The sequence below is a fragment of the Physeter macrocephalus genome, chromosome 15 (genome assembly GCF_002837175.3).
Source record: "Physeter macrocephalus isolate SW-GA chromosome 15, ASM283717v5, whole genome shotgun sequence".
NCBI classification, from domain to species: domain Eukaryota; kingdom Metazoa; phylum Chordata; class Mammalia; order Artiodactyla; family Physeteridae; genus Physeter; species Physeter macrocephalus.
Window position 1 is genome coordinate 76891435 of NC_041228.1, and position 15477 is coordinate 76906911.

Sequence of the window (15477 nt, forward strand, 5' to 3'; positions counted from 1 at the left end):
GAGCTGTAACCTGGAAACCTTATTAAAACTACCTAAAACTGTCTAGTAAGTCCACAGCAGCGGGGACAAACACAGACGGAGTGCCTTGTCTCTTTCTTTTTCCTTCCTTCCTTCCCTCCTTCCTTCCTTCCTTCCTCCCCTCCCACCACCCTCTTTCTCTCTCTTGGGTCTTCTGGAGACTCTTGCACATTGAAAGGGTTTGGGGTTTCCCTGCCTCACCGTATCACAGAGCTGCCTGCAGTTTCCTGAACCTGCTGGCCCTTATGCCTCAGTGCCTTTGCATATGCTGTTATCTCTGCTTGTAATGAAGTGGGTCCATGAGAACTAGTTGAAAACAAACTGCTTGAAAGCTGTTTAATAGAAAAAATAGAACAAAGCATTACGTATGATGGTAGGATTATATTAAACATATTGTGTTAGTTTGCTCCTATAGCAAAGCACCACTATGTGGCTTAAACACATGAATTTATTGTCTCACAGTTTTGGAGGCTAGAAGCCCAAGAGCAAGGTGTTGGCAGGTGTGGTTTCTTCTGAGGCTGCTCTCCTTGGCCAGCGGATGGCCACCTTCTCGCTGTGTCTTCACGTGGTCCTTCCTCTGTGTGCGTGCATCCCTGGTGTCTCTGTGTGCAAATTTCCTCTTCTTATACTGGATTCACATCCATCCTAGCGACCTCATTTTAACTTAATCACCTCTTTAAAGGCTCTGCCTCCAAATACAGCCACATACTGAGGGACTAGGGGTTAGAGCTTCAACATATGAATTTGAGGGGACCCGACTCAGCCGATAGCACATAGCAACAAAAGAGAGCTGTCGGCGGGGGCTTGAAGACGAAGGGAGAAGGGAAAGAGACAGGCTGAACCAGACATTGAGTAGTTCGTGTCTTTCTTGTCTTCTCCCTATCACCCAGCCCCGCCCCCACCTTCAGCTTGTTTGGACCACCCTCACCCCACCAAGTGGTATGGTGCCTGGAGAAACTCAGGCATAAAAGTTACTGAGAAGCACAGAATTCTCAGTCGAGTTTCGGCATTAACAGGCCAGGTTTGGCCACACTCAAGATGAGGAAGTTTGGTGAGGCCGGGAGGAAGCCAGCAGGTGCTTTATTCTGCTAGAGATCAGGTGTCCTCACAGAGACGTTGTACTAATATCTTGGGACTCCTCCCGTGAAATGCTGTGAAACTCCCCTCTGCGCATTTTGTCATTTGTCATTGCTCCTGTTCCGCCACCTAACTGAGACTTCCTCCAGCTTTGCTTTGCACGGAGAACGGCAAGAATGAGCATTCATCTTCTCTAAGTCCAATTGAAATATATTTTCCAAAATATCCTGGAATATCTGTTTCTGTTGAAAATAATCACGAGCATCATCTTATACATAGAGTAAAAGAACTGCTCTTCGCTAAGTGTGGCTGTGTTACACTGACCAGATACCGAAACACGTAGGTTCTGGGAATGGAAAGAGTAGGGAAAAAACATTTATCTGGGTCAGCAACTCCAAAACACAGAACCGATGCCTGTCACGACATTGCCAGGGCGTTCTTTTACCTGCTTAAAAAAAAAAAAATCAATTGCTGCTTTTGGCAAAGACTTCATTACTTCCTAATTGCCCCAAATTTCTTTTCTTGTTAAAGGCAAGGTTAACAACTGAATTCATTATCTCAGAAATTAACAAAGACTTTAGTTTTTCAGCAACTGCAAATCACTGCAGTGCTCCCAAGGAAGTATTCCTCTAAAGGAATCTGTAAAAATGTTACGTATTTAATAACTTCATTTAAAAGAGAATAAATTTTCAGATTTGGGGAGGGAAGGCTGTTACAGACTGCTATGGACTGAATTATGTCTCTTTCAAAATTCAGACAGTGAAGGCTTAATCCCTAGTGCGATGGTATCTGGAGATGGGATAGCTCATGAGCATGGGGTCCTCAAGATGGGATTAGAGCCCTTGTAAGAAGAGACCCGAGAGCCTGATTTCTTTCTCTCTCTGACTGAGGAAAGGCCAGGTGGGCACACAGGGAGAGGGTCGCCATGGAGGTGCAGGAAGCGGCTTCTCACCAGGGACCCAAACTGCTGGCACCTTGGCCTTACGGCTTCCAGAACTGTTGAGGAAAAAATGTCTGTCGTTCAAGCCACCCAGTCTGTGGGATTCTGTTAGAGCAGGCTGAGCTGGCAAAGATGCAAATGTTCATCCATGATGAGCATGTCTGAGGCTACTCTCGGCCTCAAAGAGGCCAGTGCGTGTGAAAACCAGACTCCATTCCTTATTCGCTGAAACCTGACTGCTCATCAGTCTGTCTGTGCTCTCACGATCTCTCTAGCATCCCCAAAACAGGATTAAAATAAAAACGTGGGGCTTCCCTGGTGGCGCAGTGGTTGGGAGTCCGCCTGCCGATGCAGGGGACACGGGTGGAGAGGGTCGCCATGGAGGTGCAGGAAGCGGCTTCTCACCAGGGACCCAAACTGCTGGCACCTTGGCCTTACGGCTTCCAGAACTGTTGAGGAAAAAATGTCTGTCGTTCAAGCCACCCAGTCTGTGGGATTCTGTTAGAGCAGGCTGAGCTGGCAAAGATGCAAATGTTCATCCATGATGAGCATGTCTGAGGCTACTCTCGGCCTCAAAGAGGCCAGTGCGTGTGAAAACCAGACTCCATTCCTTATTCGCTGAAACCTGACTGCTCATCAGTCTGTCTGTGCTCTCACGATCTCTCTAGCATCCCCGAAACAGGATTAAAATAAAAACGTGAACCAGCAACTGGGTGTTGACATTTCTCTGTGTCCTGTGTGTCTGGCCCTCTGTGAGGCACTGGGCATGCTGCGGTCACCAAGACAAATATGGTACCTGACATTGTTGTGATTAAACACTTTGGGGGAGGTGACAAAAAAATATACAATTCTGAGGCCAAACGTTCTGGAGGCAGGACAAGATGCACTGGGAGCTCTAGCAGCCCTGGACCGAGTGTGCAGAGAAGCTGAGATGAAAGGTGTGGGGGGCAGGAAAGGTTAAAGGCGCAGGAAGAGCTCCAGGCAGAGAGTGGTTTGGGAGAGTGAAAGAACTTCCTTGAGGCTAGAAAACAACCAGGAAAGAGAGTCACAAGGGATGAACCGGACAGAGTTACCCACATCTAGACTATGCAGGGCCTTCTAAGGCATAGGCCTTTGAAGGTTATTTTAAGGGCACCGATGAGCTACTGAAGTATAATGGCAACAGCTTGATCCAATTTGCATTTTAGAAAGACTGTTCTGGTTTCTCTGTGGATTGGATTAGAACAAGAAAGGAGGCGGTGATACCCAAGAATCACCACAGTGAAGTGTGGGAAGAGGAGGAAGAGACGTCAGAGAGAGGAAGGGACCACACAGAAAGGTGGAGACTTGGCGGGAGTCACACCTGTGAGTCTTAAGAAGGAAGCGCCCAGCAGTGTCAAATGCAGCTGGGAAAAGTCAAGTAGTAGGAAGAGCAAAAAGACCACTGAACCTGGGAATGGCTACTTACTTATATTTCCCAGAGTTAATCCAGTAGCAGTAACATCTATTATTTATTGCTGTCCACTGGGCTAGCTGCTTTCTATGTGGTATCTCTACCTTTATCATAACCACCATCCTTTAGATGAGAAAAGTTAAGGGCCAAGAATTTAATGAATGTATCTACAGTAATGTTCGTTTGTTCATTCAATCAAAGCCAAAATATGATGTGGTCCTTACTCTGAAGGAATTGACACCTTTTCTACTTTCGAATGAATCATGTTAAATTTGTAAATTCTTCGCTCAAGAACAGAACACAAGGACAAGGAGGAGATGGAATGAAGAGTCAGGGAGAGAGAGGGAAGGAGGGGCAAACATCTAGGTTTGGCTTTTTAGCTTGGGTGATTACAGCGCCATGGTAGACAGAATGAAATCGATCTCAGAAAAGATAGGAAAGACATGGGAGAATAAATAGAGGGGTAGCCTGTAAGTGAAGTTAAAAGTCGTGGAACTAAAAAACACAGGTGGGACTTAAGCCCTGGGAAAACATGGAGGAATGTCTCTTTCAGACAGTGGTTAGGATGGTTGTAAATACGGTAGATTTTGATTTTCAGGAGAGTCAGAGTTTAAGTTTATTATTTTGTCTGTGAGATAGAAAGGCAGCAAGGGCCTCAGTTATGTGAAGGATCAGGGTGGACCAGGCTTGGTCATACATGGAGAAAAGATAAGGGAATTGCCTGGAAATGGGTAGGAGCATTTTAAGGACAGCACTGGCTCAATCAAATTGTTCCGACAACTGTTGGCTTTTGTTTCTCTTAAACTCCACTGAGATGCTGTGGCATGGAGTGGGCGCTGCGATACTTTTGGCCTATTGAGTAAGCACAAGTGGTTTCTTTGCCAGACCCCTCCTTCAGCCGTCCTGGGTTCCCGCACGCGTGTTCAAGGTGGCCATTTCTCATTGCCTCTCTTTTTTCGTATGGACTTTGACTGAAAAACACAGCCTTTTCCTAAAGTCTCTGCAGACCCAATCACTTTTTATAAACCAGCTCCAGGTACAAATTCTTCAGAGGGACTTTCAATCACTGCCCTCCATGGTTCCATCTTTTTCAAAAATCTGTCAAATAAATTCAATTCACACCTAGCATAGCTGCCAATTTCATACTCACTGATCAACTGGTGTGTCAGACGAGACTGTCGTCAGGTAGCTGTGTGTTCACCTATGGCCAGTTCTCTTCCCTGCAATGTCCTTTGCTCGTTAGACCAGCCTTTGCATCGTGTTCTATTGCACTCCTGCACTTTCGTTTATCGTTTGCCAAGACTTTTGTTGCTTTGTTCTTTACTTTCAAAAGGAGTTTTAACAATTAATATTGTTTAAAACAATTTTTTTTAAACTTAAAGAAATTGAAGTATAGTTGATTTACAATGTTGTGTTAGTTTCAGGTGTACAGCAAAGTGATTCTTATTATAAAATATTGAGTATAGTTCCCTGTGCTATACAGTAAGTCCTTATTGGTTACCTATTTTATATGTAGTGGTGTGTGTCTGTTAATCCCAAACTCCTAATTTATCCTGACCCCACCTTTCCCAATATTGTTATTTAATACAATAAAGATACTTTTAGAGTATTTATTATTTTTAGTTGTTACAGGGTGTCTCACTCTAAGAATGTACCATAGTTTATTTGATTCCTTATTGCTTGTTTTTCAGTTATTTCCAATTTTTCCTCTACAAACATCACTGTGTATACATTGTAGGATGTTTGACCAACCTAGTAGGTTCAAGATTTTTTTCAGTTGATTTTTGGACATTTGTATTTCTCCTTTAAGGGAAATAATGGAAATCTATCTATCATCTATTTATCTATATCACTGTAGCCTACTTTCTTATTGATTATAATCTCTCTCTCTCTCATTTGGAATAAAACTTAGAAAATATTTCCCACCTCAGGTGATATTAACATACTAGTTTCATAGTTGTGTTTTTCTACAGTTATATCTTTCAGCTATACAATCTGATTTTGTGTAGGAGGTGTCCCTAGTAGTGTGCTGGTTATCCTAAGACCATCTATGGAAGAGGCCGTCCTTTTTCTACTGATTTTAAATGATCACATATTAAATTCATTTATATTACATGTACAGATTCTGTTTCTGGACTTTTAAATGTATTCTTGTGCTGGTAGTAAACTTATGGTTATTGCAACTTATGATAGGTTGGGAGGGCAAACCTCCCTCAATACACATTTAAAAACAAACTATTTGGTTATTCTAGTGTTTTTATTCCTCCATAAACTTTATAATCGTTTAGTCAAGTTTTAGAAAATATCTTTGGGGCTTTGTTTGGAGTTGTATTGTGTTTCTAGATTAATTAGAGGCAAATTACATTCCTTACCAAATTAAGTTTTCTAACTCAGGAGGATGGTGTGTTTTTCTTTTTAAAAAATCTCCCCTTAAATATAAATTTCATTGGTTTTCAGATTATAATAACAACACTCATTCATTGTAGAGAATATGAAAAAAAAACAGACAAATAGCCATTTCCTTTTCTCCTTGATTTTGGACCACAGGTAGAGAGAGTTGAATTAATCATCCCATGGTTGAACTAATTGTACCTCACTAGTCCATGGAATGCTCCTTAAAAGCAGAAAGTAGCAAACAACCCCAAATGTCAGTCGCCCAACCCAGTAGAAGTTCATGTTTTGCTCGTGTCCATTTAGGTTCGGCCGGGGTGGGGTGGGGACTCTGCTCCATCCACTCATTCAGGGATCCAGGCTCCTTCCATGGCGTGACTCCCCACCTGCACCCCTGCAGGCTGAATTCGATACTCCTGTAAGAGCCTGGGCACGTCTCTACTTTTGCTTTTACTAACAGATAATATAATAATTCGTGTTTCTGGACTCATTTCCCCACTACACTGTATTCTTTAAGAAGAAAATATGTTTTATTCATATTTATAACCCCAATACCATGCATGTCAAATGGTTGTGATTTTCAAAAATAGTTGTTAAAATCACATTGTAAAAAATACAAATGCTTACAAAAAGACTGGAAACAGGTACTTCAAAATGGTGGGCTTCAATATTTACATTTAGCATGTGTTATGACTATAGTCAGGAATAAAGAAAACTCTGATAAATTACTCTAAAAAAGAAACAAGCGACACCTCATTGTAGTTTTGATTCACATTTCTCTAATAATTAGTGAAGTCTAGAAGAATGGTACAGATGAACTTATTTGCAAAGCAGAAATAGAGTCACAGGTGTAGAGAACAAACTTATGGTTACCAAGGGGGGAAGGGGGGAGGGATAAACTGGGAGATTGGGATCGACATATACACACTACTATATATAAAATAGATAACTAATGAGAACCTACTGTATAGCACAGGGAACTCAATGTTCTGTGGTGACCTAAATGGGAAGGAAATCTAAAAAAGAGTCGATATATGTATATGTATAACTGACTCACTTTGCTGTACAGCAGAAACTAACTCAACATTGTAAAGCAACTATACTCTAATTAAAAAAAAAAAGAAACAAGTGAATTCTTGACAATCTTTTTTCATGTTTTTGTTCCTTGTAAAAGTTTTGAAATTTGTTCTTATTTGTTATGTATAGCAGTTTCTACACACATAGTCAGAGCTTATGCTACAGCCCCTTTTAAACATTTTAAGAAAGGCTTCTATAAACCAGTAGAACGCTCACCAAACTGTACAGAAAATAGAACACTTCTTTAAAAAATTAGAATATTTTAAGAAATACAATTATGTATAGCATAAACCCTAATTTTGTAAAAAAATCAGGCACTTAGAAATGTCATCTTTTTAAAAAGTACTTTTGTTCATTGACAATTTTTCCTTTTCTTAATGTTTAAACAAATTATTTACATTTTTAAACCTCTTTGTGGCCTGAAACATCTTTTTGCTTTTAGAGTGGTTCTAGAGAAACATTCTTTAGCGCTTTTCAGAAATAAAATGAATAAGTGAAACATATCCTTTAGAAACTGATATAATTTGATTTTAAATTTATTTCAGATTTGACAAAACTCAGCTATTTATTTTCAGGTTTAAATCACATTGTCAGGAGACTATGCCCGTGAACATGGCCTTCTCCTACTTTCTCATCTTAGTCCCACAGTGTCCTGCTCTCTTCTTAGACTTAGAAAGAATCAGGAACTCAGACTTCTGTTAAAATGACCACAGTGTACTTTATTTAATGATTTTGGTACCTTGTGTTGCAATAAAATAAAAAAAAAAATCTACAAAATCCAAATATATAAAATTTCAAGTTTTCTTCTTTTTTTTAAAGTTTTACAAGAAAAATCATGTAACCAAGGAAATCTGTTCATTATGAAGCACTACTTCCACTTCGTTTCATCACAAATTGCAACTTACTTAACAGACCAAAATAACGATGGTACTGCAGTACATCAAATACTCCACACACTGTGCTTTCAACTACAGCAGGTGGAGACCGTGTCCGGAGACAGTGGCCTCCAGTCAATAAAGACACTCTTACGATCCGAACACTAAAGGAATGTTTGGATACATGGAATTTGAATATATATATTTACAGGAAGGAAAAAAATTTAATAACTAGTTTAATTCTTCATTTCAAATAAAATTCCCAATACATTTGTACAGTGTTTACAAAGTAAAAGCACAAGAACTGCCAAGGTTATCATTCAGGTCCAGGCAATGAGCTTGTACTGGGGGCGGGGCGGGGAATGTCGACTCCATTCCCTAAACACACGCACGGGGTCTCTCAGACCTTACTTCTGTATTGGTCAAGGGAGAGGGAAGCACAGGAATGGCCATTTCCCACACTTGGAAGGTCATGCAGAGAGTTTGACAACAGGGCACCGAGAAATGATGGACCATTCTCATCAGTTGGCTGCTCACCTCCCACCTGGTACATTTTCTTTTCAGAGATAGATTTAAAACAAAAACAACAGAAAAATTGAGCTCGGAAAGGAGCACAGAATGTTTAAGGCAAATTAAGCAAATATAGAGCAGCTTCTCTTGGTGTTGAATGGAAACAAGGATTTCACCCGCACTCGAACTTAGGAGCAAACAAAATGAAGTACCACCTCTTGAGGCTGGGTTGCTTACGTCATATACGGATTTTTTGAAAATTGCTTTGCACCAAGTATCCTTTTGGAATTTTAAATGAAAAAACTTATTGGTTACAAAGTGCATAATTTCATGTTTCAAAATAAAACAGTAGCTGAGGTAGTTAGATGTGAAACTTATTTACTTAAGATAACTGGAGGATGAAGAACAAATGTCAGTAGCAAAAATCCTTGCTGTTTGGAAGCAGGTTTCCATTGTGCAGTGGTTTAACGCTGACCTAAATGCTTTTACTTTTCTACTGGATATTATTAATGAAACCAAAATATTAGTGGTAGTAGTATATGTTTCCAATTTGCTTGGTAGGATGTCAGTACAGATGAAGTCTATATCCCCAGTAATTTTATAATTCATGCTTTCCCTATTTCTGCGAAGCTATAACATATCAGGGCATTATCGTTACTAGAAATTTTGATCTAAATTGTAAAAAGTATTTAGTAGGAACAGAAAAATCAATAGGAAGGATGATTTCACTCTTATACTTTTATGACGTTTTTGTCTTTAGCCCTAAATTCAAAGTATTATTTGGTTTCAAAGGGGGAGGAAATGTCTGGCTTATTGGCTGCCCTCCTTGTTCTGAGAATGGGAAAGCCTATTTGCATATCCATCATCTTATCTCTCTCCAGGTCACTGAGCTCTCTGTTAACTAAGAAGAAATGCAGGAGTGATCTGGCAGAGGCAAAATTCTCACCCAGCATCCCCTCTTCTAGCCTAAAGAGAGGCTTCAGGTGGGACGTTCAATAAGCAACTGACCGAAAACTTCCTTTTTTACCTATATCTGGTACCATCTAGATATGAAAGGAGTTTTGTGATAATAACATGCCAAGGATAAGAATGGATATAAACAAGTTGGGAGACATTCCTTTTGAGCAAAACAGAATTTTCCTGTGTTTTCTTCTCTTTGTTTACGGGATAGAATGTTAACCGGAAGTAGCCATGAAAGTTGACAGCTACATTTAAAAAGCATCATATACATGATGAGGACATGATGACTGGTCCACAGCAGTATAATCAGATTTATCTTTGCCAGAAACTAGTTTTTCTAAAAGAGTCTCTTATTTTCAGGGAGGACGCTGGAGAGTTTCATGTGGGGCTGGGAAGTCTCAAAAAGAGTGAAATGTGTGGGGCATTGAAATCCCCTTTTCCCCAGTAATTAGATATACAGCTTATATCTAATAACATCTTGTCTCTAATAACATCTTTCCACCTGGAAAGCTGCCTCACCCCATCTTATTTCCAGGTCCTTGCACCAAGGCCAGTCCACCTCAGTTTTCTTGTGCAAAAACAAAGGAAAGACATGGATATTTCCATGCATAGCAACAAGGATATTCCACCACACTTTTGGTTGAAAAGGTTTTGATGCTAGGAACTGGAAATTTTAAAAAAGCCAGAGAAATCCAAATTATTTTGACTCACTTCCTATAATCATACTTTGAGTCTAAAACCCCCACAAAACCAAAACCAAAAGAACAACAACAACACCAAAATGATACTTAAGTCTGATGTGGCAACATAATTTTTTTAAATGGGTCAGATAATTGCCTAGGTTAAATTCATGCTTCAGAAAGTTTAATACCATGCATTAGAAATGTTTAACCAGTCTGAAATTTTAAGCCTTGGATGTACCACTGGCAACAAGATTTTAGAATCCAGAAGAGATTCTGTTGAATACGTATGTTATGTCAGGTCTAGGCACAACATGATTTTAAACCCACTTATCTGGTGAACCTTCTGAAACCCTATTTCATATTTTTAAGAGCATGCATTTTTTTTTTGCAAAGGAATATGGTTATTAAATAAGGGCACAATGATAATATTTATGTACAACAACTTCCTCTCATGAAGTCACATCATTAAAACATTTTCTGCACTGTTAGTATTGTTTCATGGGTATATTCCCATAAATAATATTTTACAATATTGCCTCCCTGACTCAAAAATGACAAATCATATTACTTAGCACTAGCTCTTCTCAGGACTAAATATTTAAGAGAAAACATGTTACTTTGGCAGGAAGTTGCACAGGACGTTCTCTGTGGTGGTTTCCCCACCATCTCCTCTGTTCTGGAAAGTACTCACATGTGTGTACATGTAAGAATAGACGTGTATCCATGTACAGCTGAAGCCCTTGTGTAAACAAACACTTCTCTGAAATATTTAAAATATATTTATAATCTGAAAATAAATCAACTCAAGAGTTTGGGAAGAAATAAGGCTTTAGATTCTTTTATTGGGTTGTAAAGGGAGACATGTGTCCTCTTAGGGAGGAGAAAGAATCTCATTGTAAACAACACAAAATCTAATCTCAATAGTATCTATTAAAATTTTCCCTCCCGGTAGTGGGTTTCAGAGCTCCACTTGCTAATCAGTAGCTCTGAATCAGGTGTCATGCAAGCGTTCTGGAAAGCGTAGCTTGGGATCAGGGTGCCAACTTTTTAGGCATCAGAAGGTGCCAAGTTTTCTGGATACATTTGAGAAGTATTTAGTAAAATTCAGTTTGGTTAAGAGGAAAATTCCCGTTCTCAATGTTTGTATGAAAAGAGTTAATTTTCTCATTAAAAAACTCATAATTAAAAAGAAGTTCTACATAGACTGTTGAAGAAGAAGTTTTGCTTTTATTAAGTGATCAAGAATAGTCAGAGTCTTTGCTCGGTGAGTTATTGCTGTTCTGTTTTGTTTCTAATCTGCCTCCACCTGCCTCCAAAGCCTAATCCCTCCTGGCCATGCGGTTCTCCTTTGTGCTCATACTAGTTACGGGGTGTCAAAGCACTTTTTGAACTCTAACTAATCTTCCCAACACGGCTATGAGGTAGGTAGATAAATATCATCTGTCTTTCACACGTGAGAAAAATACGGCCAAGGATGAGGATGCCGGGCACTCAGATTTCCTGACCCTGTGTCCCCATCACTGGACCAACCCCTCTGTGTCTTTGTTTCCAGGAAGGAATCTATGTCCTAGTGTGAAAGGAATCTGTTTCATAGAATAACTTAAGTATATTTAAAACAATCATGATATTCAACACAGGGATTTTTGGTTTTCTACTAAACCATAAATTCTGTTTAATTACCACGTAAGAAAAGATAACTGAAAAAATGCTTAGTGTTTTTGTGGCTTACTGACCGATTGTTGCCTCTTTGTTGCCAATTCACCTAAACCTTGGACTTGAACATCCTGTCAATTACATGAAGGGAAAAAGAGGTGGAAAAGGACTTAGTGAAGTACACATCTCAGGGAAGAAGAAAGGCAAATCCAAGCTAGATTGGTGTGTACACATGCACCTGGGGGTCGCAGCTCTCCAAGACCACCCTCCAAGGAGCGTTTACAAAGCACAGAGCAACGACCCTGGGGGCTGGAGGCCCTTGTGGCACCAGGTGGAGGACCCACTTGATTTGGGGAAACTTCTGCATCTGATGGGAGGGGCGACCCGACAAGGAGGGGACCGCCTACCCCATGCAGGTGTTGTAACTTGGCACCCCGGGCAGAATTCAGCACAAACGTTACCTAAGAACCTACTAAATATTTCGGTCTTCTCGGGAAATGCTCTCACGGTCTTTGCGTAGCTGAACACCCTCAGGGCTCTGTGTGCAGACTGAACAGCGCCTCGGATTTCATTCTGCAGCATAAGCGCCCTTTGAAAGGAATGGGTCTGAATTTGGACCAGCTTCAGAACAGTGACGAAGTACGCACACAACTGAGGAAATACACGCGCTCACCAATCCAGAGCCAAATCAGACGAAACAAGGAAGAAATCGCCCTCCGATAATTACCAGTTTGAAAGTCCTAAGACTATCTCAAACTTCCCTTCTGGAAGGTGAATTTCCCTTTGATGTAATCTTTTTCCTTCTGTTCCCGTGACTACAAAGAAAACACGAATATTCCAAAGTGATAAGCAGTTAGTTCTTGGCAATTGGAATGACATCAATAAAGCAAACCGAAAAAATTATGTGTTTTGTTTAACTTGGGAAAGACAGCTTTTGCTTCTGTCGACACCATGAAATTCACCATGAAATAACTGTAGTAAGGAAGGTCCACCCTGGGCCTCCACAGGGGATTGGTTCCAGGACTGCCTTGGACACCAGAATCCAAGGATGCTCACGTCTCTTATAGTGGTCCTCCCTCTGTATCCTTGGATATGGAACCCTCGGATACAGGAGCCGACTACAGTTTATATTTTTATGCTTAAAAGGTCTAAGAAATCCTTAAAATCTAAACTTCCTATTTGAAGAATAAAACATTCACAAATTTGTATTTCCCGTGGATGATTCTGTCAGGTAGACTTTGTGAAGGGTTAAGCATATGTGAAAAGCAGAGGAGCAATTATAAAATTATAAAAGATGGAAAACGGCTGAATAACAAGGTTCCTTGCCAGGCAGGAGCAGAGAGGCAGGCCTCCAGAACTGTTGCTCTGCAGGAGGTGTGTGACAAAACCGCCTCCCAATACACCCAGGACAGCCTCCCAAACCTCTCCCCTCCACACGTTTGCCGAAAGTAAATAAAAATCAAATAGCATTGGCTCTGCATTATTTATTTCCCTTTGCACAACAAAGAGATTTTTAGCAGCAGAATATCACCAGCAATAGATTAATGCACAAGAAGGTTAAATTCCATTACCTACAGCACCTGAGCATTTTCTGTCTATCTAGACAACACCAGACGACCAGATGGAAAGGAGGATTCAAACATCTGGACTCCCCCAACTACCCAGATGTCTGACATCGCAAAGACCAAATTCCCTCCTTGAGTGACCTACTTGTTTACTTTTTGTTGGGATATTTGCATTTGTGTGGACAGTCTTTATTTTTTAATAATGCCATAGTGTCTACTTCTGTTCAGTGAAGATGGTTCAGCAGTCATTTGGAAAATTCAGAAGTTGAAATCCCCCAAATGAAAAGAAATTTAGTCTTGAGGGAAAATCAGGGCTTTCGGGCTGTCAGTGGTCCGGTGGTTTTGTCTCCATTGAAAAATTGCTTCCTTGTTCACCTTTTTTCACTTCCATTATTCTGAAAAGCATCCTCACCAGAATTCTTTTTGCTATTTGGGGATAGAGACACAGACTAGGTGATGGCAGAATCGAGATCCAAAATACGTTGAAATGATTCAACTAATAAATTTGTAAACCTGGTTTAGTGGATTTGAACACAGAGGTTCTTGGGATGTCAGGATGTATACTTACAATGGGATATGATGAGTAAGGCCATGGTCACCCTGCATCTCACTGCTGCTAAAATGAGGGATGATTCAGCGGTCACGTTTTACAGGCAAGAGTGCTTACTATACCTTAAAACATCTCATTTTGTAATCCATCAGAAGCCCTTGGCATGCAGAGCCAGCTAGCAGCGAACCGGCCAATGACCAAGGAAAACTGGCAAGGGGGAGAGTCCCCTTAGGGACAGAGTTAGTCTCAGACACAGAGCCACTGATGTCATCCCTGTCCTTCCACGTCAGCCATGCCTTGTCCTTTCGTAAGTGGACGCATCTATTGTCATAGCCGTGGAGTGGCAGGGGCCACCTCGAACCTCTGCTCTACAAAGCGGCAAATATTCCTGACGGGCCACCGACAGGTTTGCTCTTCAGTCCCCGTACCTGCACCTCTACGGCTGTAGAAACCTTGTGTTCCAACACCTCTCACAGTTACTCTTACTCAGGAGCCTTGTGTTACAGGATGGTTTATTGCTCCTGTGTCCCCACAGCCAATCAACTTATTGGACAACACAGAGGATCTTTGTGCCTTTTTTGGGGCTTTGGAGATCAGGAAATTCACAATGTCTTCAACTTGTTAGTTTTCATTGCCTTGCAATTGAAAATAAGTTACCTGGTGGTAGGGCCACCGTTTACCATTCCATTTCAGTGCTTGTGTCTAGAGCCAGTTCTGGAAAATGACTTTGCCAAAGCAGGGCGTGCAGGACAATCCCGGTGCCTATCACTGGGACTCTCACTTGGTACCTCACGGTACATCTTGGAGACCGTCACCAAGACGGCCCTTTATGAAGGAGAAACACCTCTGGAACACACACAAAAAGCATCCCTGCTTCTTCTTTTTCTGTTAGATTGTTTACCAGATACATCTGAAGACTTTCACTCAATTCTTCTAGTGTTAACTCCTAAAACTGTTATACCGAAAGGTTAGACAGAAAACTTTATAACGACACAGGGATGCCTGACTCTCTTGCAGACTCTGAAACTGTGAACTGAAGTACATTTATTCTTACCTTGCAGCTCAAACCTTTCCTTAAAAACAGAGAAGTGGAAAAGAACCGTGATTTTTGAGCATGAGATCAGCTGTTTACTTTTAAGTGAACACTCGGGTGCTGCGAATGTCCGCTCCGTGATCTCAGAGCTCCTAACCAAGGTTTGGTAGGACCTCAGAAGCAACAGGAGAGCCGAGTCCACATACAGATGTGTCTCCGCTGGAACCTGGCAATGTCACCACCTAGGAAGGCGGGAATCAGATTGCTCAGTAGCTATACATCCATGCAGATTTTACCTCTGAAACTGAATTATAGATTCAGCTTTTATGAATTGGTGATTACAGTGCTGACAATGGTACTCTCAAGAAAGGAAGAGCAGCACCTTTACTCAGACGGATCGATCATGAAACAGATGACGATGAGTTTTTGCTCATTTCCAGACACAGGTAGATTTGCGTCCCTTTAAGGCGAGCCTCCATAGCCCAGTACCCTGAGATATGAAAGCCCCCAGGAATCCGTTGACTTTTTTCTCTTTTTTTCAAAGCCGTGCCTACTGGAGAAAACAAACGAAGCAGGTGGATATTCATAGCATGAATGACAAAGCAGGAAGCAGGAATTCCTGAGTCCGTCCGCTACTTCACCGAGGTCTTTCTCTCCAGGCCTGGGCACATCACCGCCCCAAACGAGTGCTCCTTTCCACGAACTGGTCCATT